General features: G+C 53.0%; 1 long non-coding RNA gene and 1 gene segment (V, D, J or C); one reads left to right on the plus strand and one right to left on the minus strand.

Annotated features, from left to right (window-relative positions):
* Positions 1 to 27,753, minus strand: part of LOC308646104 (Ig mu chain C region membrane-bound form-like) — a 298,492-nt gene that overhangs the window by 34,824 nt on the left and 235,915 nt on the right.
* LOC308646105 lies at positions 10,362 to 16,453 on the plus strand. Its single transcript, XR_014021317.1, has 3 exons — positions 10,362 to 10,506; positions 15,719 to 15,806; positions 16,221 to 16,453. It is a non-coding gene; the product is annotated as an uncharacterized lncRNA (long non-coding RNA).

A 27,753-nucleotide genomic window follows, 5' to 3' on the forward strand; every position in this document is an offset into this window, starting at 1 on the left:
GTGATGTAGGACTTTTCCTTCCTTCTTTTATCATTGATTTCCAGTTTCATTCCATTATGATCAGATAAAATGCATGGTATTATCTCCACCCCTTTATATTTACCAAGGGTTGCCCTATGGCATAGTATATGGTCTATTTTTGAGAAGGATCCATGTGCTTCTGAGAAAAAAGTATATCCATTTGATGATGGTTGATATATTCTATATATGTCAGTTAAGTCTAGGTTATTGATTGTGATATTGAGTTCTATAGTTTCTTTATTCAACTTTTGTTTGGAGGATCTGTCCAATGGTGAGAGAGGTGTGTTGAAGTCACCCATGATTATTGTGTTGTGGTCTATTTGATTCTTGAACTTGAGGAGAATTTGTTTTATGAATGTCGCAGCACCATTATTTGGTGCATAAATATTGATAATTGTTATGTCTTGTTGGTGAATGGTTCCTTTTAACAGTATATAATGACCTTTTTATCCCTTTTGATTAACTTAGTCTTGAAGTCGATTTTACTCGATATGAGGACGGCCACCCCTGCTTGCTTACGAGGACCGTGTGCGTGGTATATTTTTTCCCATCCTTTCACCTTCAGCCTGTGTATGTCTTTTCCAATCAGATGTGTCTCCTGGAGGCAGCATATTGTTGGATTTGTTTTTTTAATCCATGATACCAGCCTATGTCGCTTTATTGGAGAGTTTAAGCCATTAACATTCAGAGTTACTATTGATATATGGTTTGTACTTCCATCCATGTTTGATTATTTATCCTTTTTAAAAAAAATTTAGTTTGTTGCTCCATGATTATCTTTCCCCTCGCCCTCTGTCTTTACTGAGGCACTTTCCACTGATGGTTTTGGTTATTGTTTTTCATTTCTTCCTCGTGTAGTGTTTTGCTCAAAATGCTTTGCAATGCTGGTTTTCTGGCTGCAAATTCTTTTAACTTTTGTTTATCATGAAAGATTTTTATTTCGTTGTCATACCTGAAGCTTAATTTTGCTGGATACAGAATTCTTGGTTGGCATCCATTGTCTTTCAGTGTTTGAAATACATTGTTCCAGGATCTTCTTGCTTTCAGTGTCTGTGATGAAAAATCCGTTGTTAACCTTATTGGTTTACCCCTGAATGTAATCTGTCTCCTTTCTCTTGTAGCTTTTAATATTTTCTCTTTGTTCTGTATATTGGATATCTTCATAACAATGTGTCTTGGAGTTGGTCTACTGTGATTTTGTGTGCTCGGTGTCCTGTATGCATCTTCAATTTGTATATCTGTTTCCTTTTTTATTTCTGGAAAGTTTTCTGTAATTATTTCATTCAGCAGGTTACTCATTCCCTTGTTTTGAATCTTTGTACCTTCTTCTATCCCGATGACTTGTAAGTTTGGTTTTTCTATGTTATCCCATAACTCTTGGATGTTTTTCTCATGATTTTTTACCAGCCTTTCTGAGTTGGCTAGACTGTTTTCAAGATGATATATTTTGTCTTCATTATCTGACGTTCTGGCTTCTACTTGCTCCACTCTTTTAGTGATACTCTCAATTGAGTTTTTAATTTGGTTTATCGTTTCCTTCATTTCTAGAATTATTGTTTGATTATTTTTATAATCTCTATCTCCTGATAAAGATGCTTAACTTCTTCTTTTATCTGTTTATGGAATGCATTCTCAATGTGTTCTTTCGCTGCTTGAATTTGCTGTCTTGTATCCTCTTTAAGGTTCCATTCCATCTGTCTAAGGTGTTCCTTGAGTTCTTTATATGACCATTTTTCTGATGACTCTAGGTCCTCCTGAATATTTAGGCTGTCTTGCATTGTTTGTACTCCTTTTCTTCCTTGCTTTTTGAAGATGCTTGTGTTACTTCTTGTTCTGTTTGACTGCTGAGTTACTGTTTACTCCTATAAATTTATTTGATGCTTGGGAGGAAAGGTATTAGAAGGTCAGGGAAGAAGTCACTAAAGAGAATGAGAGTAAGCAGGTAGAATTCAAGGAAGGGGGGAGAAGAGAAATGAAAAGATAAAAGAAGTAAAAAATAGGAAATAAAAAAGAAAAAAATTTAAAAAAAATAATAAAAAAATTAAAATTAGAAGAAAAAAATTAAAAAAAAATTTAAAAAACAACAAGAAAGAAAAATGAAAATGAAAGAAAAACCCAAATCAAAAAAAAAAAGAGAAAAGAAAAAAAGAAAAAAAAACCTAATAAATGCAGTCTTAGAGTTTGATTAACTTCTCTTCCAGTAGGTGGTGCTGTGCCCACCTGGCCAAGTTTCTCCTGTCAATACGCGGAACCAATCACTGTGCAGCAGCTCCTCCCAGACTGGGCGAGTCTCCAATCCTGAGTGCCTAGGGCCTCCTCTTGTGTCTAGTCACTTCCCACTTTTCCTCTAGCCAGGCCCCTCTCACGGGTGCCGCTCACCACAATACTGGCTACACGCCAGGTCTGCTGCTCCCGGGAGCCCTGTTTTCATGAACGACTGGGCACACTCTTCCAGTTTGCCATTCCCTCAGACCCTAAGTTTGTAGAGCTTGGGGCTGAGAATCCTCAGCGAATTTTACTTGCCCTCCGGTAGCCACACCCCCGGTAACTGGTGCAAGAGACCTCAGCTGTCAGCCCTGGTGGGAGCGGTAGTTCCACGCCGCGGGTCCCGCGCCAACTCTGATTCCCTTGGGCTGGCTATCGCACTCACGGGAAAGCTGGGAGGGGCCCTTATGGGAGAGCTGGGAGGGGCCCTTATGGGAGAGCTGGGAGGGGCCCTTATGGGAGAGCTGGGAGGGGCCCTTAAGGTTTCCCCGATGTGTGGAGAGGGAAGGCTAGGGAATCACACACCTGTAGTCGCAGGTTTCAATGAACTTATCTCCTCCGCCGCAGTCTGATGACGTCAGTTCTCTGCCATGGTGGTGTCTCTTGCAAATGGCGACAGTTCGTTTCCCTTTGCCGGGCGACCAATGCAACGGGTGGGTCCTTACTGTCTCTCCCAAGCCCCGTTTCAAACCTGTGGACAATACCTATGAAGGCTCAGTAGGCATTTACCTCCGTAGGATGAGAAGGGCTGACCAGTTGTTTCGTCCGGATGGATTAGTGCTGAGTCACAGCTGTTTGTCTGCGGGAAGCAGGCAAACGGGAACTTGAATTCAGCCGATCCGGGCTCAGTGTGTGTTCTGAGAGGCCCAGACTGTTCGCCCCAGATCCACGTCAGCTCAGCATTGCCTAGTGATCCTGAGCAAACAGATTTAGGTTGTTTATGACTCCCTATGCCCGCACAGCTGAAGACTCAGAGACTTGATCTCTCTGCGCCTGCCGCCATGTTGGAATCTCCAGCTGTTTAATTTCTTTAAGATTATTTGCTCAAAAACTTACACTTATAACCAACTTACACAGACCTTCTTTATCACTTACTTAAACCCTCTTAATTACTTAATCACATAGACTCTCTTATCCAGAAACACATTTTCCCTCTATTAAATCCATACCTAGAACCTTCTAGTTTCTCTTTTTCATCTGTTAACCTCCTTCTGTTCACATTTTGAAACAAAATAATACTTGTAAATTTTTGAATTTAGGCAGATTATTTCATAGACATCAACATTTTATTAGGGCCTTTTTTGAACACCTAGAAAAACTTATAAGCTTAATTTTAAAGACATCTTTTCTTTCATCTATTTACCAAATTTAAATTGAGCCATTTGAATCACGTGAATCAAAGATATTTGGATCCATTGTTTTTTTAAATTTTTCATGAGCGCTCCTCATATATCTATCAATTGTCATATCACTGCATAATATATGGACATACACACATACAGACATACCGACATACAACATGTAACACAAGTGTAACACATAACACAATAGTAAAGGCCTTGCAGCTTTTTCTCAGGTGAAATCTCATTGCAATGTTTTTTTTTTTTTTAAAAAAAAAAACTCCAGTTGATCAAAAATAGAACTTATCAGAAAAACATTAACTTGTCTGTAGGATCAAAATCATGAGCTCAAAAAAAAAAAATACAGAATCTAAGAAAAGGCAAAAGACCTAGAAAAAATTGACCGGCCAGTAATTAGTAAATGCCATACAATTTACTCTTTGGTTTAATCTAGTTTGAGTTCAGATAAAAGACACCTTTACTTTTTTTTCCTTGGGCCTCAGATGTGTCTCCTACTGAGCTCCAGGCTTCTTCTATTTGCATTTCAACTTAAGTCCTGGCTGAGGTCTGGAAGGAACGGGGAAAACTGAATTCTGAGGAGAAGCCTCATGCCTAAGGCATTTTAACCATAAGTCACAATTTTCAGGTTTGGATGTTGAAAATTATGATACAAGTTTAAGATATAATTTTCAAAATCTTATACCTCTACATCTTCCTACACTAGAAAAACTTGCTCACACAAAACTGAAAATAGGATGCTAATAATATAAAGCTACCATCAGAAAAGAATTTCTGGATCATTGAGCCACTTCCTTTGCTCTGAAGTTCCTAAGGTATTAAATTACATTAAATCACTGAAAAAAATTTAAAAGAGAACGACACACTACCATGTATATCCACAATTAAGCTTTAAAAATTTCCAAGACTGTTGCTATTCAATGTTATTTTAATAAGTCAGACCAACATCCCAATCCAACACTTTCCTTTTCTAAATCTTACACACAGAGGGGAACAGATACCATATCATAATTTATTAACATTGCCCAAGTTAATGCACTGGTACACCTAGTGAAATCTTCTCAGGCTACCCAGTTCAAAAATTGATGAAAAAATAAAACTAAATGATTGGGAGTTACTTGCCAACTTGGAAATAGAGTTCTTTTAATTTTCTATCCTAAGTATTTAAGTTCTCTGGCATGAATTATCTGAAATTACAAACTAAACAATTACGTAACCCCGACTTTTAAGTGCAAGATTATGCAATGCTTCAAACTCATTTAGATACCAGATTGTTACAATAAAAAATTATCTTTTAGATACACATTCAGCCAAGATCATCCCCAAGACACAGTCTATAATAACCTTTAAAACAGACCAGATAAGAGAGAAATCTCCCCAGGTTTCTAACACCCATTTAATTATGACTCCTACATCAGTGGCACCATAGATTTCCCCATGAGTGGACCAGATGTTTTCACATAGGGGCAACTATAGGTGTAAAATCAAGGGTCTCGGTGTGGCAAATTTACTGCATTTAGTGTCCCCTTCTTTTTAAGTAGACAGAGATGGAGCAATCATTACAGTGCAGGGAAGAAATGAGGAGGTTCCCCAAAGTGAAATGGCTTTGGCAGCTGCTGGGAGACCCTCAGTCTCCCCTTTACTTACAGGATTAGCTCCTTTGGTTAGATCCAATCCCAGGAAATCTGGCATATCTCCTAACTTTCCAGTCGAGTCAGTTTTTATCTGCCTTATGTCTTGAAGGGGGAAGGGGGTATGTACTTTGATCGGCCAAAATTCTCCTGGCGTCTCCTGGAGAGGTAATATAACTGGTTTGCCTGTTGGGGCAGACACAGAGAGGCCAGCAAATGGAGATTTTGTGGGTCCTCCTGATTCTTTTTCCTCAGTCAGTCCCCAAGATTTTTTCTCTTCATGGCAGACATCATAGGTAAGTCTACTTTACACTGTTGGCATAATTTAGGATTTTCCCTTAGAGCAAAGAAAATCTGAACATACGGCACCTCACACCATTTCCCTTTTTTGTAAACTTTATCAAACTGTAAAACTGTATTAAAATTGATATTTCCCTCTGGTGGCCAGGTTTCTCCATCAGAGAGTTTGTATTGAGGCCAGGACAAGTAAATGAGGCACTTTTTATTGAGCGTCTGAGGGTCAAATCTATCCCAATTTTTCAATACGCAGGCTAGTGGTGCACCTGGTGTATTGGAGAGAGAGAAGCTCCGATCTAAGTGAGAAGAAAACAGGACTCAGGCACCCACGCCGTGCCGGAGAAAACTGTTCTCTTTAGGGCCGTCTCCCTAAACTTGAGCTTCCTAAATGGTCCAGAAAACCTGTCTCTCACCTTGCTTTGCCAAGGGTGTTTCTGGTCTCCTTTAGCAAAGTGCTATGGTCTCAATTGGCCCTGTGCCAGAGACCCTGGGATGATTCAGACTTAAGGGCATTACTGCTTATCCTCCTGGCCACTAAAAACCCATTGCAAAAGTGATACATGCGTTCTTTTGTTGCCTTTGCTCTGTAGACTAAAGGAATCACCTAAGGCTTAAGGGAAATCTACCCGTTGTAAGGTAGCACTCTATCAGAGATTACCAGAGGAGTTGGTTTTAAAAATGTCTCTCTGGCACCTTAAAGAGAACACAGCTCATTTTAAACATTGGAGTGGTAAAACAGACTAGTGAAAGTTACCTATGCATTTTAGGGAACCTGGGCAGATTTTACTAATTATCCCATGCCTTTCTCTCAGTCCTACAACCTGAATTGCTAACATTTCTGACCTGCGAAGGAAGGGGAGCATCCAGGAGGAATGGATGCGAGGTTGGGAGTGTTGCGTAGCCCATACGGAAACAAATGTGATTGGGGCTTTCCCTCAGTGCCATTCATCTACGGATCACCCTAGATACCCCTTAGGGCTTTCAGGAGGGGGCTCAAGAGAAAGGAACCTTAGGAATACGTCTGAGTGTAGCTCAGACCGTAATTCCTCAGTTGTTCCAAACTCCTTCCTCCACCTCCACGCATCCGAGTCAGATCAGGATTCCGGACACTGTGTACTAATGCCAATTGCTCTCTGGAGCCAGACACAAAAGTTGGAGCAGCATTGGCAGAACCCAACATGTCTGCTCTGTTTTGAACAGGTGATTGAGAGCTACCTATGCCGGAAAACCTTTCACCCGAGTCTTGAAGAGTGGCGGCTGCACTCATTGCGTTTAAGTAGCCGTCGGGTGCCCATCTTACCCTTCAGAAAGAAAGAGACAGAAAGATGCACCTCAAACAGACATGGGGAGCGTGGAGAGGCGGTTACCTCGGTGTAGGTGTAGAATCTCGGTGGGACCTCCAATATGTTACCGCTATTGACCGGTGAGGAGTCCTTACTTCCTCAATGTTGTAGAATAACACCAAAGAAGCATGCCGAGGCAAGGTCAAGTAGAAATTAGAAGTTTATTAAAGGACAGCGGAAAAGACTTGTCCCAGAGGAAGAAGGGGACCCAAGAGGTGGAATCCGTGGAAGTGTGGTTGTCTCCCCTTTTTATCGTTTTGGTGATGGAATGTAAGGGGGAAGGGTTGGGACACAGGTGGGCCAAACAAGTAATCTGGGCAGGAAGGATTCCATTAACACTTCTTTGGGATGGGCTATCTTTCAATCTGTTGGGGGCCATTTCTTGGGTTCCATTAATATTCCTTTGGGGTGAACTTTGGCCTAGGGCCTTTCCATTCCATGAGTTGTCCTGCATTTCCCGGAGTCATTATCAGCATTGCCTCCATTTTATATTTCACTGATATTAGACCCGATTTACCTAACTACATTGACTACCTAATTTTAAATCTGGCTTCACTACTGGCATTCTGGTCTTCCGGGATCCCACCAGAATTGCCCATTAAACTCTGCTTACAACATTCTGAAGTTTTTCCAGCTTGTATCACTAATGTTTCCAAAATTTCTCCCTCCACAAACCAGCTCCAAAAACTTCTGTACTACATGGTCAGGTTAGTCACAGCAATGACCCCACTCCTGGAACCAACTCCTGTTTTAGTCATTGTTTTCATCAGTGTGGCTGAGGACCTGACAAGGACAATTAGAGAAGGAAAAAAGTTTATTTTGGCTCATGGTTTCAAAAGTCTCAGTCTCTAGATGGCTGACTCCATTCCTCTGGGCCATGGTAGGCAGAACCTTATGGTGAAGAGTATGGTGGGGAGAAAGAGCTTAGGATGTGGCAATCTGGAAACCGAGAAAGACTAAACTTAGCCCACCAGGGACAAACTATAAACCCCAAAGTCATGCTCAATGACCCACCTTCTCTAGCTACACCCTTTCTGCTTATAGGTATCATCTAGTTAATATATTCAAGTGGATTAACTCACTGACTCAGTTAAGGCTCTCATAACCCTATCATTTTTCTTCTAAACTTTCTTGCATTTTTTTACACAAGAGTTTTCAGGGGATAAATTATATCTAACTTATAAAGCCTGGAAGGAGGAGAATGTGATGTAGTTTGATACCAGAAGAGACTGTATACAGGTGTTTCTATGGCTTAATCTTTGTCACCTGCTGAGGGCCATTGCCAAGTAGGAATGACGCATCGAAATTTCCTTGCCAGCGTACCCCATGTTAAATGGACTTGCCTTGGAATTTTGCTGTTGACATTGCATGTAAGGTGATCTTGCTCAAGGACAAGGGTGGATCCAGGTTTAGGGTGTATCCTGGAGGTTTGAGGAAGTATCCCGCTCCTTGGGTTTAGGGCGTTCCCGGTTTAAGACAAGTTTAAGGCATTCCAAGTTTAAGACAATAGGGGTTTTAGGGAAGTTCCAGGTTGAAGATTATTGCTGCTGGGAATAGGGCGTTCCTGTTGCCTGAGTTCCCGTTGAGTTCTCCTGAGATTCAGAAAGTATTGGAAAAGAAAGCCTCGTGGAGTAGGTGAAATGGGCATCAGCAGAATTTGGATTTCCCCAGAACGTGTGTAGAGGCCGGTGTGAGTTCGGGAATAAAGAATTGCTGTTTGAATCTACAAGGTGTGTGGTGGCTCATGATTCTGTGCCCAGCCAAGACAGTTTGTCAGCCCGGAGAAAGAGAAAATTGATACAGCGAAATTCCAAGGCAAGTCCATTTAAATGGGCTATGCTGGCAAGGAAATTTCGATGCGTCATTCCTACTTGGCAATGGCCCTCAGCAGTCACCTTTCCCTGCTGAGTCCTGGGTGATGATCTCTGTGGGTTGCTCATCCTTGGGGCTCGGGGCTCAGTGGCTTCATCTGGATATGGAGACCCCTAAGGCAGGTTCTGGACCTCATTCTGGACAGGTCTGTAGGGCCCTTGGCCACCCTATCCTCCACCCTGATTCCCTTGCAAGTGTGGCTGCAGGGACACTGCAGGGAGCTGCTGGACAGCCACTCTGACCTCCTGCAGCACAACCCTGGAGGGGGCACCAGTCCCATTAGGCTGTTCCTTGTTCTTCTCTTTGGTCCTGTCATTATCAATTTGCTTATTCGTGTTGTTTCCTCTTGTGGAGACAATAAAACTCCAGGAGGTGTTACCAATGGAGCCCGTGGTTATCCCTCCACCCCGACCACGGACCCCTCACAGACCCACGGATGAACGTCATCAGTGCTGGCCTCTGGACCAGCCTGCTGCTTCCCACTTGCCCTAGACTTTCCGCAGAGGGACATCCTGGTGAGGCCCCACCTCCCCCGGACTCCCTGCTGGGCCCTTCTCTCTGCAGAAGTCTGACTCTGAATCTGTGGCTTGTGGCCTCTGTGTCCTGGGCCTCACTTCTCTGCTGGACAGAGACACTGCCCCCAGGCCCTAGATCGTAGCAGCTTAAAGGGTTATTTTCTCATTTTTAAGTAGTGAAATAGATTTTTAATGGACTGTTCTGGGTTCTTTTCTTCTGGGTGTGGAGAGAAGTTTCTGGAACATTTGTCTGGACTCCTGGCTGCCTTTCCCGTGTTACTTGGCGGCTGGTGTGATGGAAGTGGAGATGTGGCCCTCCAGCTCTCCCCAGCCCCTGGCCACTGAGGGACACGCAGGGGGCTCTGGGGCCTCCCCAGGAGCGAGAGGGAGAGTGAGGAAAACCGCAGACAGGGCAGAGGAGAGAGAGTCAGTGTAGCCACCAGTGAGTGGGTCCCACGGGCGGCCGGTTCAAGAGACGCTAACCCTCCAGGGCACCTGCCCATCTTCCAGCCTATGGCCAGGCTCCCCTGCCTCCAGGTACCAGCTCCTCCCAGCAGAGAGGTGCTAATGCGCACCCCTCGGGGTCCTTTCCTGCATGTGGTCATTCCCACCTTCAGGCAGTGGGGTGAGAGGAGGGGGCAGGAGAGGAAGGGAAACCTGAAATCCAGAAAAGGGCAAGACACCCCCATCCTCCGGGGACAGCTCTGGGCGCCCCCTCCCCGCAGGGGTCCCTCTCCCTTTCTATTTTCTGTTTCTTCAGTGAAATTTGCTTTTCTCTTTTCCCTTGGAGTTTCTCGGGTGTTTAATCTCAATGTGGTGACAAGGGCTGGTCCTGACTTTAGGACCAGTTTCAGAGCCACACAGAAGGACTCTCAGGAGACCCTGTGCAGGGCAGCCCCAGGTTGGCACAAAGCTGCATTTGCCCATGTGCTGTCCTGTGCAGAACAGGAGGGAAGGAGGGCCTGGCAGGAAGGGGTGGCCGGAAGGGGGCTCTCCCCGAGCTGGCCCAGAACTTATCTGCTTCCTGTGAGCTGAGATGCCCAGGGGGAGGGTGGCAGCTCTTGTGGCCTAGTCTGGGTGAGCTCCAGACTCCAGGAGGGCAGGGCATTGGGTCTCTGAACCTGGAGGGTGGGGTCAGGCTGCTCTGGGGCCACTGCCCCCACCTGCAAGCAGCACTGGCTCCTTCTCTCAGGAAGGGAGGCAGGTGAGTGGCCCCTGAGTCCTGCAGGTGGAGGCCCCAGACCTTTTAGGGCGGGTGTGGGTCGTGCTGCCCAGCTACCGTGGGCAGTTCTGGGCAGAGCTCTTCTCACTGTGGTAGTCCCAGCTCTATCCACTGTGATTCAGGGCTGCTCAGAATCTGTTCAGGTTGTCAGGGCCTTTCTTGGTGAGCAGTAAGTAGGGGTCTCACATGAGTAGGGCTGGGGTGTCAGCTGGGCTCTGGGTGGCTTCCGGGCAGGTTTTATGTGTGACATGTGGCAGTGTGCGTACCCACCACTATAATATGCACAGTGTCTCAAGCCTGCACAAATTCCCTTCTGCCTGTCAGGAGGGCCCTGCCCAGGGAGGGGTGCCTCCTGGCTGCAACGTGAGTCGGGGGATGTCTCCTGGTCTGAGTTCTGAGTTCCGGCATGGGCTGTCCTTGTTCTCCTTGAGTGCAGAGTGGGCATGGAGTCCTTGGGGAGGTTTCGGCTGGTCTGCACTCTGACCCAAATGCCTCCTCTTGCCCGTGGAGCTGGCCTGGGTGCTTCTGGCTTGCTGGGACCCTGTGGGGCCAGCTACTGCACCTCACAGGGACATAAACCCCAGCAGAAACCCCAGGCCTGTGGGGTCCCTGTAGGTGGGCTCAGTGTCCCTCTTGGTCCTGTCCAGCTGTGAGGAGGTGTCCCTGGAGCACTGGGTTCTTCTCTCCTCAGCTCTAGAAGTTTCTGGTCTCAGCGCAGCTGGCTCCCCTGGGGACGTCCGGCCCTGTCCTGTTAGTGCAGGTCAGCTGCCTGCCAGCCTGTCCTTCTCCTAGGTCTCAGCTTGGGGCTGGCCAGGTCAGAGCCAAGGTTCCAGCCCAGGCCCTGGGGCTCCTGTGTCCATCCAAGTTGCCCTCTAGAGCTCTGGTCCAAGTGCCGTGGGGTGTCGGGTCCATCTAGTCTGAGGGGTCTGCTGCCCGACTGGTTACTTTTAGGTGAGGGCTGGGCTTGTCAAGGGGCTTTTGGGCCTGTCCTGGGCAACTGGGAGGTGTCCCACTGTGAGAGATTCCCTTGAAGAACCTCCCTCCAGCCCCCGGCACTGGGCATGGGTGAGCCTCTTGGTCCCCGAGCAAGGGTGGGAGCCGGGGTGGGTGACCTCAGTTGAGCACCTGGACTTAACTGAGTGTAGTTGGAGGACGCAGACCCTTTAGGGCGGGTGTGGGTTGTGCTCCCCAGCTGCCGTGGGCAGTTCTGGGCAGAGCTCTTCTCTCTGTGGTAGTCCCAGCTCTATCAACTGTGACTCAGGGCTGCTCAGAATCTGTTCAGGACGTCAGGCCTTTCTTGGTGAGCAGTAAGTAAGGGTCTCACGTGAGTAGGGCTGGGTAGACTGGCTCACTGGGAGGAGGGATGTGGGCGACAGGCGTGGGCCACCTGGGGCCAGGCAGACCCAGGGTGGTGGGGAGGTGGCCGGTTCCTTGTCCTGGGGGTCATCTCAGCCAGGACAGCAGATCGGCAGGTGTTTGCTCTGCAGCCTGCACCTGGGAGCCGACGTGGCCAAACACAGTCAGCACTTCGCAGTGCACCGTGACACAGCCTCGTAACAGTTCACCTAGGCGCCCCGTGCCCACATGCCACCCTCCTGGATGGTGTCTCCACCGTTCTGTCGAAAGGGACATGAGGAGAGTAGAGAGGGAAGGGAGAGGCGCCGTCCCTGGAGAGAGTGCTGGGAGGACCCCCAGGTGACTGTCCTCCCTGTTCACACTCTGAGGGTTCCCCAGGAGCTCTGTGAGGAGTGGCTCCTGTCCCTGTGTCCTCCAGCAGGGTGGCTGGAGCCCTCTGCCCCAGACAGGGCCTCTGGGGTGCGGGCATGTGGCTGGGACATCGGGGCATTCATACCCTTTTCTGCCTTGGACACTGGGTGCCACCAGGGGCTGGGTGTGGCCAGCCACCGTGTTCTGGAGCCTGCTCTGGCTCTCCAGCTCCGACAGCAGCTGCTGAGGAGTCAGTAGCCTCCTAAGTCTATTGGGAGAACCGGTGGAGGTGACCAGCCCAGCCCTTGGGAGTGGCAATGGCTTTGGGACATGGGTCACATCTCTGTGGTATCTGCTATCCACTGACACAGTGACAGAGGCCCCAACAATATGGTCTGTTCCCAGGGCCTGGGGTTGTGTGCCCCATCTCCCTGGGCCCCTCAGAAGGATGTGCTCTGGATGGTGAGCTGTAGGTGGGACTGGGAGGACATCCCCAGAAGTGACCTGAGTCCCCCTGAGGCCCAGATCATAGCAGGAAGGGTTTCACCTGCAGGTTGGTCCCCAAAGCATGATGTAGCCAGGGTGCCTGGCCACTTGGTCACCTGGGTCCCATCCTCTGCCCTGACCCTAGTTTCCCTGCTGTGGGTGGTGAGGGTGGAGCCTGGGAGGGCCAGTGCCCGTGGGGCCCGTGAGCCCTGGAGCAGCCTACGGGCCTCTGAGCTCCTGCTGCTCCCCAGGGTCCTGGACCTGGGCCCCCTCTCCGCTCAGGCCTGGCCCTGCTGTGGCCTGTCTCAGATCACCCGGGGGCTGCAGGCACCACCTGGCCATGCTGGCGGCAGGCGCACTGCCAGTCCCCTGTAGGACTCCGGCCTGGCTCTGACCTGGGCCCTGTACTCATGCAGGGGCTCTGGGTTTCTCTCTTCCTCACCCCTACTCTGCCCCTCCAGCCACACATGGACATGTGGACAGTTGCGTCTGCTCTGGAATCTGGACCTCCTGCTAGAGGGGCCTATCCTTCATGGCCAAGGTCAGGTCAGTGGCCTTGAGGGGGCCCAAGACCCAGAGGGGCAGCTGCCAGGCTTGGGGCTGTGGAGGGGCATCCCGCTGCCCCAGTTTCTGCTCTGGGCAGCATCACTGCGGTAGCTATAGCCAGCTACACCGTCTGATGTCCCCTGACAATAACTGAGCGTGGCCCCGAGGGAGGGCTGGAGGGGCTTCCACGGAGTGTGGGGGAGGAGTCCCAGCAGTGGGCTGCTCCAGGGGACAGGAGGGCTGAGGAGGCCAGCCTGTGAGCCTCAGCAAGACTGGAGTCCAGAGATTGGGGTGGGGTGTGAGCAGACTGTGAGGTGCTCAGGACCCTGGAGTGGCTTTGGGGGGACACCAACCTGTGTCCTTGTCTCTGCACACTCAGAGCTGGGCAGGGCCACTGGGGCAGGCTGGACATCAGCTTCGAGGGTCTCAGGTGCTGGGTGTCCTGAGACAACCTGGGGAGCAGTCTGTAGCCTGCTGAGCTTAGGACTCCTGCCCTGAGAGCAGGGACAGTGTAGTCGTGACGTGGCTTGCCTCAGCCTTGGAGACCCAGGAGGAGCTGGGTGGCCTTGCCGGGTGGCATTGGCAGGGCAGGTGTCTTTCCTGGTGGCCCAGCTGTGACACACAGTCCTGCACCTAGAGGAGTAAACTGCGAGGGTGAGGTCGGATCAGCAGCCTTGAGCCCCCACACCTGAGGAGGGCCTCAGGCCAGGGACGGGGCCTGTCTAGTGGCTCTGGTTACTGCTATGGGTGGCACCACTGTGGTGAGTACATTGTACTTGGATATAAGACATTGTATCCACCCACAGCCTGAGACCCCCTGACAGTAACTAGGTCTGGGCCTGGGTGGGGCTTGGGGGAGCTTCTGGGCATCAGGGGCCACTGGGGCGGACGAAACCAGCACCCCAGAGGCCAGGGCTGCCCAGCGACCCAGACCTGGGCACAGTCCTCCCCTGGAAGGAGGCCCTGCAGCCCTGAGCGGTCTGAGACAGGCCAGAGTCTCCACCTTCGTCTGGTCAGTCGGGTGTTGTGCCTGGCCCTCCCTGAGCCCTCTGGCTGCCTACTTGGAAGCCCCCATGCAGCAGGGAGTAGGCCGGCTCCAGGGCTGTCCTTTGGCTTCCCCAGGCTCCCAGGAAAGGCCAGCACAGGCCCCACCAGGCCCCAGGTGGTCCCTGACCCCCTCTGAGGCTGTCAGTGGAGCTGGGGCTCCCAGGAGGCACCCTACTTTGTGAAAGTTGGGAACATCCCCCAGACAGCCCTGGGAGAAGGGAAGGGCCTGGGGCGGAGGAGGGAGGGAAAGTAAGACATTACCCTTCCCCTTGGTGCATTCTCCTGGAAGGAGGGAAATGAGTAAATGTGAAACTCCAGGAAACAAGGAATCCCAGAGGAAGAAGAAGAGCAGTGGGTGGGATCTGAGCCCCTACCTCCTCCCTGTAACCAGGAGTTTCCAACTTTTTACAATTGCTTCCTGAGTTGAATTTTAACCTGCACAACTAGTTTCAGGACTGTCCAATCCCAGGTCCTCAGTCTCCAATGACTAAGTGCCCTCCTTGTTCCCTGTGAAATTTGAGCCCCTTCTGTAACCAGGGGCCTTTCCTGCACAGAGAGGGAGCCCTCAGGGCCTGAGGGATGGACTCTGGGAGTGAGAGGTGACCTGTTGGCTCTGTTTCCGTCCTGGTTATCTGTGTTTCCACAGGGTGCTGGACCTTGTGGCTGTTTGTGCTTACACTTTGGGTGTCCCTCCTGTGCTTCTGCCACCTGTTCCTGGGTGACTGAGTGGGGCCTGGAGAGTTACCCTGCTCTCTCAGAGGCAAAGGTCTCTGGGGGTCCTTCCCGTTTGGAGAGTTGGGGGTGCAGCCCTCTGGTTCAGGCCAGGATGAGGCTGGAGGCCTCTGGCTCCTGGGGTGGAGAGCTGGCTCAGCTTCTGCTGGGGCTGCTGGGCTCTGTGGAGAAGCTGCTGGAGGCCAAGGGCACAGTGCTCTATGTGGCTGTGCAGTCACCTCAAACCCCGAAGCCTCCAGCTGGTGGGCTCCTGCTGTGCACGGGCTCCAGCTGGTGGGCAGAGATGCTGGGACCTGGGTGTGGACTCTCCATTTCTGGCCCTTGCTGCCCACAGGGCTGTGAGCTCAGGATGCCCTTGGTTCTCGGGGTTTTTGCTGCTGGGTCTACCACTGTGGTAGCTATTGTAGTAGTTACACAGTAGGAGAGCCCTTCACAAAAAGCCCTGCGTACAGAGGCCCCTCACAACTCCTGGGCCAGGCTTCCAGCAAGTCCACAGACAGCAGTGCCCAGTCACTGCCCAGTACGAGGGGGTCAGGCCACTTTCTGGAAAGGCCTGTCGTGACATCCTGCTGGGGGTGGGCAGGGGGCAGGACTCCCTGTAACTGCGGCCATGGGCAGGTGTGAAGGTGTGGGGCTGCCCCACAGGGCTGTCTTGATGCAGAGCATGTCCCTCCAGGTCCCCAAGGACTGCACTGGGGGGTCTTGAGGGAGGAGACAGGATCTCTGGAAGCATCTGTGTCTTGGAGTGTGGAGCTGGCAGCTCGGTTGGGTTCCCCTGGAGAGTCGAGTGTGGTGGATGGTGTGTGGGTGTGGGGTGGGGTGCACAGTGGGCGTAGGGTGAGGGTGGGGTATCTGCTCTTGCCGGCAGGCAGGCCATGACCAGGGGCTGGAAGAGTCAGTGCATGGGGCCACCCCCTTCCTGGAGGCTGCTGCAGACAGGGGTTCCTGGGCTTCCAGAGGGCATCTTGGAGTGCCCAGCTGTGGCCCCCTGTGTTCACCAATCCCAAGCGGGGATCCTGCTGGACATCGGCTGGGCACCAGCACTCTGTGACAGTGGTCCACTTCACCTTTTGAATACAGCCCTTGTTGCTTTGAGGATTAAAATGGCAGTTTTTTTCTGTCTTCTCTCTCCCCTCTCTAAGGAGATGGGGGGACTGTGTTGTCTTTTCTCCCCCTAGGTGATTGTCCTTGGACACCCCCACCTCAGGAAGGAGGTGTCTGCTGAGGATCTAAGAAGTGAATTGCAACTCACCTCAGGGCACAGCTGGGACCCCTGCAGGGCACAGCTGGCCGGTAGCCTTGAATGGCTCCTTAAAGCCCTTGGCTTCCCTGAGGGGCAGAACCCCAGCCTCTGGGACTGAGTCCTCTGTGCTTCTCCTTTGCTCCTCCCTTTCCATTTCCTGAAAACCATGTCCTCCTTATTAAATCAGCAACCGGGACAAGGACTGAGCTCTCTGTGACAGTCTGGGTGGGTGCAGTGGAGCTCCCGCACCACCTTGGTGGACTTGAGGGCAGGAGCGTGGTGGTGAGGCCTGCTGGGTCTGGGGGAGCTGGCGGAGGGGCTTGCTTTGGTGACAGCTGCCACTCGGGGATCACAGGCTGCACCACTGCATGACCACTGCCCCCAATGGGTGTGGCCCGTGCAGAACCCGGGCATGGTGCCAGCAGGGAGCGCTGGGCTCCGGCCTCCCATGGGGGTTTTGGTGGACACTGAGATCAGGTAATGTCACAGTTTGCAGCCCCAGCTGCAGTCCCACTGCCAGCCAGCAGCAGAAGGGGATCTGGGACCTCAGAGTGGCCTGGGAAGCCAGTGCCCCATGGTGTCCTACTGGTAGCACTTGAAGACCTGTCCTTGCAGGTGGCCAAAGTCCTGCTTAGTGGTGTCCTGGGCTCCACTGCAGGCCAGGGTCTCCCCTCAAGGAACCACCCTTTGTGCTGCCTTCCTGGTGGATAAATCGCCCCCCACATCTGGGTGGGTCACTCTGGGCCTTTTTCACTCCTTCAGGGAGCAGGTGCCTCTACCCAGGAAAGCCTGAGGTGGGCGAGGTCGGGGGTCACCTCTGTGGTGGCCGACCCAGGACTCTGGATCTGAGACATGCTCCTGGTGTCTGGAGGTGAGTGTGAAGGCACCACAGGCTTGGTCTCCCAGGACACAGCTCTGGGGTGCTGCCTGGGCTGAGTGGCACTCACTGGCTGTGTTCATGCCCCCGGACTTGGGCCTTCTCTAAAGTCTACTGGAATTTGCTACCCTTGTGACCAGAGGTCTCCCTGGTTCTTACTCCCAGAGGACCTTCCCCATCCTGGATGCACTGTGCCTTGGTACAAATCCAGTCCCAGTGGAATCTGGACCAGGCACAGGTGAGGTGTAGGTGCAGGGGGGGCCAGGTTCAGAGGACACCCATGAAAGGAAAGTGACCACAACACTTGGAGCGACCAAGAGATCTTTACTGCACCAGTGAGGAAAGAGGAGCATGAGGAGGAGGAGGAGGAGAGAGAGAGAGAGAGAGAGAGAGAGAGAGAGAGAGAGAGAGGGAGAGAGAGAGAGAGCGCGCGCGCAAGAGACAGGGAAAGAGGGAGAGTGTTAGAGAGTAAAAGTGAGAGAGAGAGGCCACAGCAGGAGGGACTTTTTATAGCCCAAATCTAATGGGGTCTCCTGGTCTGCAAGCTGCCTTGTTGGTGCAGTGATCGGATAATATGGTAGTTTCTAAGGGTGTCATCTTCTACCTTCAGGAATATGGTGCAGGGGTCAGATGTGGGTTTCCTAGACGGGTGGGGGTCAAGTGTATGGCCTTGAGTGGGTTTGAGTGTTCAGACTTGAAGCAAACAGATGATAAAGGACCAGACAGAGGGGGGTTTGAGTGCCTGGGTTATCCTGCAGCTAACATTCCTTCAGCGTGCCCTGCAGACAACTTAGTGCAGCCTGTCCTCACCTAACAGCCCAAGTCCAGGAGTGGCCCAGGTACAGAGGAAGCCCATGTGCAGGGGAGGGGCAGGTGCAGAGGAGGCCAGGTCCAGAGGAGGCCCAGATGCAGAGGAGGCCCATGTGCAAAGTGGTACAGGACTAGGTAGGGGCAGGAGCAGGGGAGAGGCAGAGCAGGGGGGGCAGGAGCAGGTCAGTGGATTGGTTCTTTCTTTCATTAGCTGAAATTCATTGCATTCTAATGATATTAGTCCTTTACTGTTGGATTATATTTCTATATTTATTATTTGCTTTAACCTTCAATGGTGTTTTAAATGTTCAGAATCTTAAAGAAAAAGCATTGCGCAGTTTCACAATTTGGAGTATGAAGTGAAGCCTGTCCCACTTTGGGTGTCCTTTGGTCCATCCTGCATCCTGGCAGAGCCTCCATTTCCCTCCAGGGCTGGTGAGATGTCAGTGATCTTGGCTGAGAAGCAGGTCCCTTGCAGGACCAACCCACCAAGACTCCAGTGGGCTGGGACCCCAACCAATGAGTGTGTCTTTACTTCTATGATGGTGGCTGGGTGAGGAACATGCTCACCTGTCCAAGCCCAAAGAGTGGACTAGGAGACTCAAGGGACAGCAGAGATCAACGCTTAATTCAATGATGGTCTTGCAAGATCAGATGCCTGGTGGTCTGGGACTCCCAGACTGTGTCCAACCAGAATTTCATTCCCTGGAGCGCATGTCCCTGGCAGGGGACATTGAAGTTAAGTTATAGACATTGACGCTATCTGAGTTGCTAAAAGGGGAGGACTCATTATTATGGGCAATTGCCACCTCAACACGCTAGTATGTGTAGGATGCAGGGCAGGACCAAAGGGCACAAGAACAAAGGAAAGTGACCCCCAAAGGTGTAAAGGGGGGTTGTGAGAACTAGGAAGTCCAGTGGTCCATTTTCGGAATACAGCGTCCAGCCTGACTGTGATGTCACATCCAGTCATTTTAACTCCAGCCCCTCTCTTTCCCGCCCCAATTAGAACTAGCCAGGTGTGTAGGTGTAGCCCCAGCTCCCCCATGAGAGCCAGGGGCAGAGCGGTCTGGGGACAGAGCAGGCGCACTCTGCCCAGGTGTGAGCCAGGCCGGGAGCGCTCCTTCAGCAGAAGCAGAGCCTGTCTGCCCAGCCACTTCCCAGCCCAGGTGGGATTCCTTGGGGCACCAGGTGTTTCTAGTAGGAGAACACCCCGCGTCCTGCATCCTGGTGCCACAGGGGAACAGGGAAACCCCACACCTCGGTTCTTGTGTCCAATGAAAGAAATTCAAGTCAGACACCAAAATCACGCAAGAGGACGGCATCACAAGTGAAGGGGAGGGAAGGCCAAGGGAGCCCGCAGAGCCCCCTCAGGGAGAGGGCGGCTCACCTCTGAGCAGGGAAGACAGAGGGGGTCAAACTCATCGTTTGCCTTGAGGACTGGGGCCCCTTCCGCAATCTTCCCTAATCCGGAGTCCACCTCCTCCTCCGCCCCGGGCAGTGGAGATTTTGACCCTAGTTGGTCCTCTCTGGAACGGTGGTGGTGGCCATCCTATTCCGGGGGCTTCACTACAAGTGAACCCATGGTACTGTCACCAGGGCAGTCGCTGGCCAGAAGTTACCCCAGTGGACCAGGGCTTCTAGAGGAACCTCCCTTCCCAACAAGTGGGGCCTCCTATCGCCAGGATCCCCCGCTGCACAGCGACCCCAGTGGACCCGCGAGAGTCAGGCCTCTGCACCCTTCCTCCTGGTGTGCTGTCCAGTTGGGTCCTTCCCTTCTGCTGGGCCGACATTGGCTTTTGTCCACTCCTAAAGAAGGTCATTTGAAGAAGACTCTGAAGTCATTTAAGGGACACCTGGGACCTAGTCATGTGTCTCTCTGGTCACTCCAGCTCCTTCCTCACGCCGTGACCAGCTGTCTGGCCTGGAATGGCAGCAGTGTCCAGTGCTGCCCCTGGTGGATAGTGTCCCTCCAGTCTTCCTGTTGGCCCACTGTGGGGTCTTTGGAAAGCAGCCTTCTCAGCTCCTCTTTTCAGGTCACCTCTCGACCTCCAAGAGGCCAGCAGAGCCTCTCGTGTGGACGCTGCTTCTGCCGGTCTCGCGGGCAGCTTCTCTTCTGGGCAGCTTCGACTATTGCTGTGTCTCCCAGGTTTCTGTGCTGAGCACTGGGGTTGGGGCTTTTCTTCTGGGCTGTGACCCAGTGACCAGGCACCTGTCCCCTCATTTTCACAGACTGCCCCAGGCCATGCCCATCCTGATGGTCCTATGGTGGTGTCAGGGTCAGCCTTGAGACCGGGTCCCTGGGTCCAGGGAGAGTGATGGCTGTTCTACTGTGTGCTGTGTTGGGAGGGGCCAGCAGAGCCCTTCCTGCAGCAATCCTGCTGAACCCAGCCTCTGGCTAAGGGCCCCTTGTCCTCAGTACTCCACGGATGCCCAGCTTCTCACCTCCTGGAGCCATAGGGGAGTTGGATGTTTCTGGAACCCTCTGTGCTCCCTTGGAGGACCTTAAGGTAGGAAAATAGAGGGTTGGAAAAAGCCCGGTGCCATTGGTGATGACAACCTCACAGAAGTGACAAACCTGGCCCTGGGAAGGCTCTGTCACCTCCCTGCACTCCCTGGGCCTCAACCAATAGCGGGGCATCTGGCCTTGGACTTCAGGCTGAATTCTGTACCTGCTGAGCTCCAGCGTCCCCAGCAGAGCGTCCTTGGCCCCCAAGGGCTGTCCTTGCTGCCCATCCAGGGTCCCAGGTGTCCAGGTGCTCAGGGCCCAGGGTGTGGAGAATCAGAAGTACTGCTAGCTTGAAAACGTAATGCTTACTGTCCTTGTGGAGTCTGCCTGCACACGGGATGTTCTGTCAAGGTCCAGATAAGGTGACAGCAAGCCGACTTGCACACGAGATGTTGGTTCTTTGATGGGGCTTGCTCACAAACGAGAGGTTCCTCCAATGTTTAGGTAGGTAATAGGGGACAGGTTGAAAATGAGGTGTCCGCTGTCCTTGGGAGGACTTGCTCACAAATGGGATGTTCTGCAAAGTGGGCTAGGAGGGCGCTGAGAAAATTTCTATCTGTTCTTAACAAAGAGCAGAGCTCAGCATGCTCCGGGCCAAGAGTAGATTAGCCATGAGAAGCGGGACCCCTTTGATTAGAAAGTAGGACTTCTGTATGCCATGTTTAACCAGCTGAAAGACCTGATTTTCTGCTGTTGGAAAGCTGCCTTCTTTGTTCACAATACTATAAAAGATGCTGTATACAATAAAGGACATTTTTTCTTCTGCTGCTTGGCTTCCTCTGCCAGGCGGAGTGTCGCTCAGCGTCTGTGCAGGGACGGTTGGCTGCCAAGCCTGGCCACCAGAGCCACCTTGGCGGACTTCCGCTCTCCTCCTGGGCTGGCTGCCTTGAGTCCCTTGTGCGTGGCTCCTGCACATTCTCTTGTCCCCCTTCAGCATCCTCCAGGGGACACCTGTTGTTCTGGTGTCCAGTGTGGATGGAGAGAGGCCCAGGTCAGCCCCTTTCCTTTGTAGAGGTGATCTGGTGTCCTTGAATGTGCTCAGATGAATGATTTCCAAAATTAACTGCCGAAAGTCGCTGAAGAGGAATAATAGTTAAGATGTAACTGAAAACTCTACCTTGAAATGGAGTTGGACATTCTGTGTGTTGGGGGGAAATGTCCGGGGCTGGGGGATGACTTGCCTGGTGTCCGTACCACACTCCTGTCCGGGTATGGGCCTGAGCGATGGCCGCTCTCCACCTGACTCTGCGTGCCACCTCTCTTCAGTCTGCAGTCTCTCCTGGGCTCTGCGTGTCCCCTCAGTCACCCCCCCCCAAGTCTCTTTCCCTCAGGCTCATTCCACTGTCGACCTGAAATCTCCTTTTAAATTTTGCTTCTCTCCATGGCCTTGGCCAGGTCCCATGTGCCTCTCTGTCCTGTCCTTCTTGGCCCAGCACTTGGGTTCTGGTTTTCCTCGTGGCTCCTGTCACTGCGTCACTCGCCCTGGGCCTGAAGTCACTTGTGGAGCTCTGGGGCGGTGCTTCCTGGGAACAGGCTGTTGGTGGCTGCTGTCCTGCTGTCTGGGAGGCTGACACAGTTCCCGATCACGGCACTCCTGTTGCCTGAAGCTCACTCCTCTGGCTGGCTCTTTGTGGGACCTTCCTTGGTTGGGCAGGACAGCAGTTCGGGGGTTCCATTCTTGCTCTGGGGTCACAGTGGACTAAGGACTGTGTCCTGGACATGTGTCCCCGAGCGCATCTCTGCAGGCCCAGCGGCTCTGCACCTCAGAGCCCACGGGCGAGGCCTCTGTGCCTTGCTCGCTCATCCTGAGGCCTCTGCCACACCGGCCGGTCACACCTCTGCTGGGTGCCCTGTGTTCTGTTTTCCTACATTAACGGTGTCAGTGTGGCTGGTGAGAGGAGTTCATCAGGGAAACCAGAGCACGTGCTGAAGGGGCGTCGCCGCCGTGTCCATGGCCCCAACCCGGACTGAAGAAAGGAGGGGAAAACATGCCCAAGTGTCCCTGGAGGCTGCTCGGCCTCCCAGAGGGAGATTCTGTCCTTGCAGCCCCTGGATGAACTCCAAGAGCATCAGGCCAAAGGAATGAGGCCAGGCACAGCACGCAGTCCCACCTTCTACTGGAGCCTGAAGAAGGGAAGGTGGTGGCCCAGGCTGGGAGTGAGCAGAGGGTGAGGGAGGGCCCCAGAGACACACTCCAGTTAGGGGCCAGGGCTCAAGGCGCAGTCTTACAACATAGTGGCTACAGATGATGACAATGTAACTTTATGTATTTATTTTTTTGTACCAGGGATGGAACTCAGAGGCGCTCAACCAGTAAACCACATCCCCAGGCCTTTTAGTTTCTTATTTGAGACAGAGTCTTGCTAAGTTGCTTAGAGCCTCACTAAATTGCTGAGGCTGGCCTTGAACTTGTGATTCTCTGGCCTTACCCCCCTAAACTGCTGGGATTACAGGCATGCGCCATAGCACCCGGCATGTAACATGTTCTTGAAACTCTCTAAGAGAGTAGAATTTAAGTGTTCTTATCACAAAGAATAAGTAGCATCTATTAATTGGTTCAATGTGGCTGTTGCCAAAAATGTATACATATATAATATCAAAAAATAAATTAGTTCAAAAAAGAAAAAAAACAACCAACTCTACATTTTGCCTCTGCAGAGTGTTGTCGTCAGCCTTTTTGCTTCTGTGATTAAAAACCAAAACAAAACAAACCAACCTAGTAAGAACAATTTTAAAGCAGGAAAGTTTATTTGCTCATGGTTTCAGAGGTCTTAGTCCATAGACCACCAACACCGCAGCTCTGGGCTTCAGGTGACGCAGAACCTCATGGCAGAAGAGAGTGGCCACCAGGAAGCAGAAGAGCTCCTGCTCAACAGGGACAAAGTGTGACCCAAAGGCACACCCAATGACCTATTCCTCCAGCCACACCGTACCTGCCTAGAAGGAGGAGAATATGATGTAAGTGGATACCAGAAGTGACTCTACACAGGTGTTTCTATGGCTTAATCTTTGTCACCTTTCCCTGCTGAGTCCTGGGTGATGATCTCTGTGGGCTGCTCATCCTTGGGGCTCGGGGCTAAGTGGCTTCGTCTGGATATGGAGACCCCTAAGGCAGGTGCTGGACCTCATTCTGGACAGGTCTGTAGGGCCCTTGGCCACCCTATCCCCCACCCTCATTCCCTTGCAGTGTGGCTGCAGGGACACTGCAGGGAGCTGCTGGACAGCCACTCTGACCTCCTGCAGCACAACCCTGGAGGGGGCACCAGGTCCCGTTAGGCTGGCATGATGGTGCTGCCATACGGCAGCCTCTGTGGCTCTGGGTTCTGCCTGAGCCACTTGGTTGTGCTTTGTAAGCACAGCAGCACTGGGGCTCCGGAAGCAAGGCTGCTGCACTTCAGCTCTGCCCCTTGTTACTTTTGGTGGCCACTCTAGAGGTTCTAACACAGCTCTTCTGCCTGGTATGCAGCCTGCCTGGCATGCACCTGGGTCCTGCCTGCCACATGCTGTAGCCTGTTGGCCCCAGATCTTGGTGCCGTATGTGTGCTGTCACATACACTCACAGCTCCACCATCTCACCCTGATGCCTGTGTGCCCACCTTCTAAAGGCACAGGGAAGGAAGCAAGCACGGGTCTCTTGTACTTGCACAGTGTGCTTCTGACCCCAGGCGTGTGGGGGCTCCCTGCACACCAAGCAAAGCCATCAGCTCTGCAGCAGCAGCAGCAGCAGTAGCAGCAGCAGCAGCAGCAGCAGCCGCGGTCCCCTGATTCTATGAGACCTAGCAGTGTCCACCTGGAGACTCACAGATCGAGGGCTGGTCCCTAGTAGGTGGCCCGTGACCTGTGGGTCTGATGAGTGGCTATCAGTCAGGTTTCTCATGACCCTCTTGGGATCAGGCCCTAGTGCATGCAGGGCAGCCCCAGGTTGGCACAAAGCTGCATCTGCCCATGTGCTGTCCTGTGCAGAACAGGAGGGAAGGAGGGCCTGGCAGGAAGGGGTGGCCGGAAGGGGGCTCTCACCGAGCTGGCCCGGAACTTATCTGCTTCCTGTGAGCTGAGATGCCCAGGGGGAGGGTGGCAGCTCTTGTGGCCTAGTCTGGGTGAGCTCCAGACTCCAGGAGGACAGGGTATTGGGTCTCTGAACCTGGAGGGTGGGGTCAGGCTGCTCTGGGGCCACTGCCCCCACCTGCAAGCAGCACTGGCTCCTTCTCTCAGGGAGGGAGGCAGGTGAGTGGCCCCTGAGTCCTGCAGGTAGAGGCCACAGACCCTTTAGGGCGGGTGTGGGTTGTGCTGCCCAGCTGCCGTGGGCAGTTCTGGGCAGAGCTCTTCTCACTGTGGTAGTCCCAGCTCTATCCACTGTGATTCAGGGCTGCTCAGAATCTGTTCAGGACGTCAGGCCTTTCTTGGTGAGCAGTAAGTAAGGGTCTCACATGAGTAGGGCTGGGGTGTCAGCTGGGCTCTGGGTGGCTTCCGGGCAGGTTTTATGTGTGACATGTGGCACTGTGAGCCCCAGCTACTATAATATGCACAGTGTCTCAAGCCTGCACAAATTCCCTTACACCAGCCAGGAGGGCCCAGCCCAGGAAGGGGTGCCTCCTGGCTGCAACGTGAGTAGGGGGATGTCTCCTGGTCTGAGTTCTGAGTTCCGGCATGGGCTGTCCTTGTTCTCCTTGAGGGCAGAGTGGGCATGGCGTCCTTGGGAAGGTGTCGACTGGCCTGAACTCTGACCCAAATGACTCCTCTTGTCCGTGGAGCTGGCCTGGGTGCTTCTGGCTTGTTGGGACCCTGTGGGGCCAGCTACTGCACCTCACAGGGACATAAACCCCAGCAGAAACCCCAGGCCTGTGGGGTCCCTGTAGGTGGGCTCAGTGTCCCTCTTGGTCCTGTCCAGCTGTGAGGAGGTGTCCCTGGAGCACTGGGTTCTTCTCTCCTCAGCTCTAGAAGTTTCTGGTCTCAGCGCAGCTGGCTCACTTGGGGCATTCGGCCCTGTCCTGTTAGTGCTGTTCAGATGGCTGCCAGCCTGTCCTCCTCCCAGGTCTCAGCTTGGGGCTGGCCAGGTGATAGCCAAGGTTCCAGCCCAGGCCTTGGGGCTCCAGTGTCCAGCCAAGTCGCCCTCTAGAGCTCTGGCCCAGGTGCCGTGGGGTGTGGGGTCCATCCAGGCTGAGGGGTCTGCTGCTCGACTGGTCACTTTTAGGTGAGGACTGGGCTTGTCAAGGGGCTTTTGGGCCGGGCCTGAGCCATTGGGGTTGTCCTACTGTGAGAGAATACCTTGCACAACCTCCCTCCAGCCCCCAGCACTGCGCATGGGGTGAGCCTGTGGGGCCCAGTGCAATGGTGGGAGCCGGGGTGGGAGAACTCAGTTGAGCACCTGGACTTAACTGAGTGTAGTTGGAGGACCCAGACCCTTTAGGGCGGGTGTGGGTTGTGCTCCCCAGCTGCCGTGGGCAGTTCTGGGCAGAGCTCTTCTCACTGTGGTAGTCCCAGCTCTATCCACTGTGATTCAGGGCTGCTCAGAATCTGTTCAGGACGTCAGGCCTTTCTTGATGAGCAGTAAGTAAGGGTCTCACATGAGTAGGGCTGGGTAGACTGGCTCATTGGGAGGGGGGATGTGGGCGACAGGCTAGGCAACGTGGGGCCAGGCAGACCCAGGGTGGCGGGTAGGTGGCCGGTTCCTTGTCCTGGGGGTCATCTCAGCCAGGACAGCAGATCGGCAGGTGTTTGCTCTGCAGCCTGCACCTGGGAGCCGACGTGGCCAAACACAGTCAGCACTTCGCAGTGCACCGTGACACAGCCTCGTAGCAGATCACCTAGGCGCCCCGTGCCCACATGCCACCCTCCTGGATGGTGTCCCCACCGTTCTGTGGAAGGGGACATGAGGAGAGAAGAGAGGGGAGGGAGAAATGCCGTCCCTGGAGAGAGTGCTGGGAGGACCCCCAGGTGACTGTCCTCCCTATTCACACTCTGAGGGTTCCCCAGGAGCTCTGTGAGGAGTGGCTCCTGTCCCCGTGTCCTCCAGCAGGGTGGGTGGAGCCCCTCTGCCCCCAGACAGGGCCTCTGGGGTGCGGGCATGTGGCTGGGACATTGGGGCATTCATACCCTTTTCTGCCTTGGACACTGGGTGCCACCAGGGGCTGGGTGTGGCCAGCCACCGTGTTCTGGAGCCTGCTCTGGCTCTCCAGCTCCGACAGCAGCTGCTGAGGAGTCAGTAGCCTCCTAAGTCTATTGGGAGAACCGGTGGAGGTGACCAGCCCAGCACTTCGGAGTGGCAATGGCTTTGGGACATGGGTCACATCACTGTGGTATCTGCTATCCACTGACACAGTGACAGAGGCCCCAACAATATGGTCTGTCCCCAGGGCCTGGGGTTGTGTGCCCATCTCCCCTGGGCCCCTCAGAAGGATGTGCTCTGGATGGTGAGCTGTAGGTGGGACTGGGAGGACAACCCCCAGAACTGACCTGAGTCCCCCTGAGGCCCAGATCGTACCAGGAAGGATTTCACCTGCAGGATGGTCCCCAAAGCATGATGTAGCCAGGGTGCCTGGCCACTTGGTCACCTGGGTCCCATCCTCTGCCCTGACCCTAGTTTCCCTGCTGTGGGGGGTGATAGTGGAGCCTGGGGAGGGCCAGTGCCCGTGGGGCCCGTGAGCTCTTGAGCAGCCTATGGGCCTCTGAGCTCCTGCTGCTCCCCAGGGTCCTGGACCTGGGCCCCCTCTCCGCTCAGGCCTGGCCCTGCTGTGGCCTGTCTCAGATCACCCGGGGGCTGCAGGCACCACCTGGCCATGCTGGCGGCAGGCCCACTGCCAGTCCCCTGCAGGACCCCGTCCTTGCTCTGCCCTGGCCCTCTCCCCATGCAGGGGCTCTGGGTTTCTCTCTTCCTCGCCCTGCTCTGCTCCTCCAGCCACGCATGGACATGTGGACAGTTGCGTCTGCTCTAGAATCTGGACCTCCCGCTAGAGGGGCCTATCCTTCCCTGGCCAAGGTCAGGTCAGTGGCCTTGAGGAGGCCCAAGACCCAGAGGGGCAGCTGCCAGGCTTGGGGCTGTGGAGGGGCATCCCGCTGCCCCAGTTTCTGCTCTGGGCAGCCTCACTGTGGTAGCTATAGCCAGCTACACCGTCTGATGTCCCCTGACAATAACTGAGCGTGGCCCCGAGGGAGGGCTGGAGGGGCTTCCACGGAGTGTGGGGGAGAAGTCCCAGCAGTGGGCTGCTCCAGGGGACAGGAGGGCTGAGGAGGCCAGCCTGTGAGGCTCAGCAAGACTGGAGTCCAGAGATTGGG

This window comes from Spermophilus citellus (genome assembly GCF_964194105.1).
Source record: "Spermophilus citellus genome assembly, chromosome: 4".
NCBI classification, from domain to species: domain Eukaryota; kingdom Metazoa; phylum Chordata; class Mammalia; order Rodentia; family Sciuridae; genus Spermophilus; species Spermophilus citellus.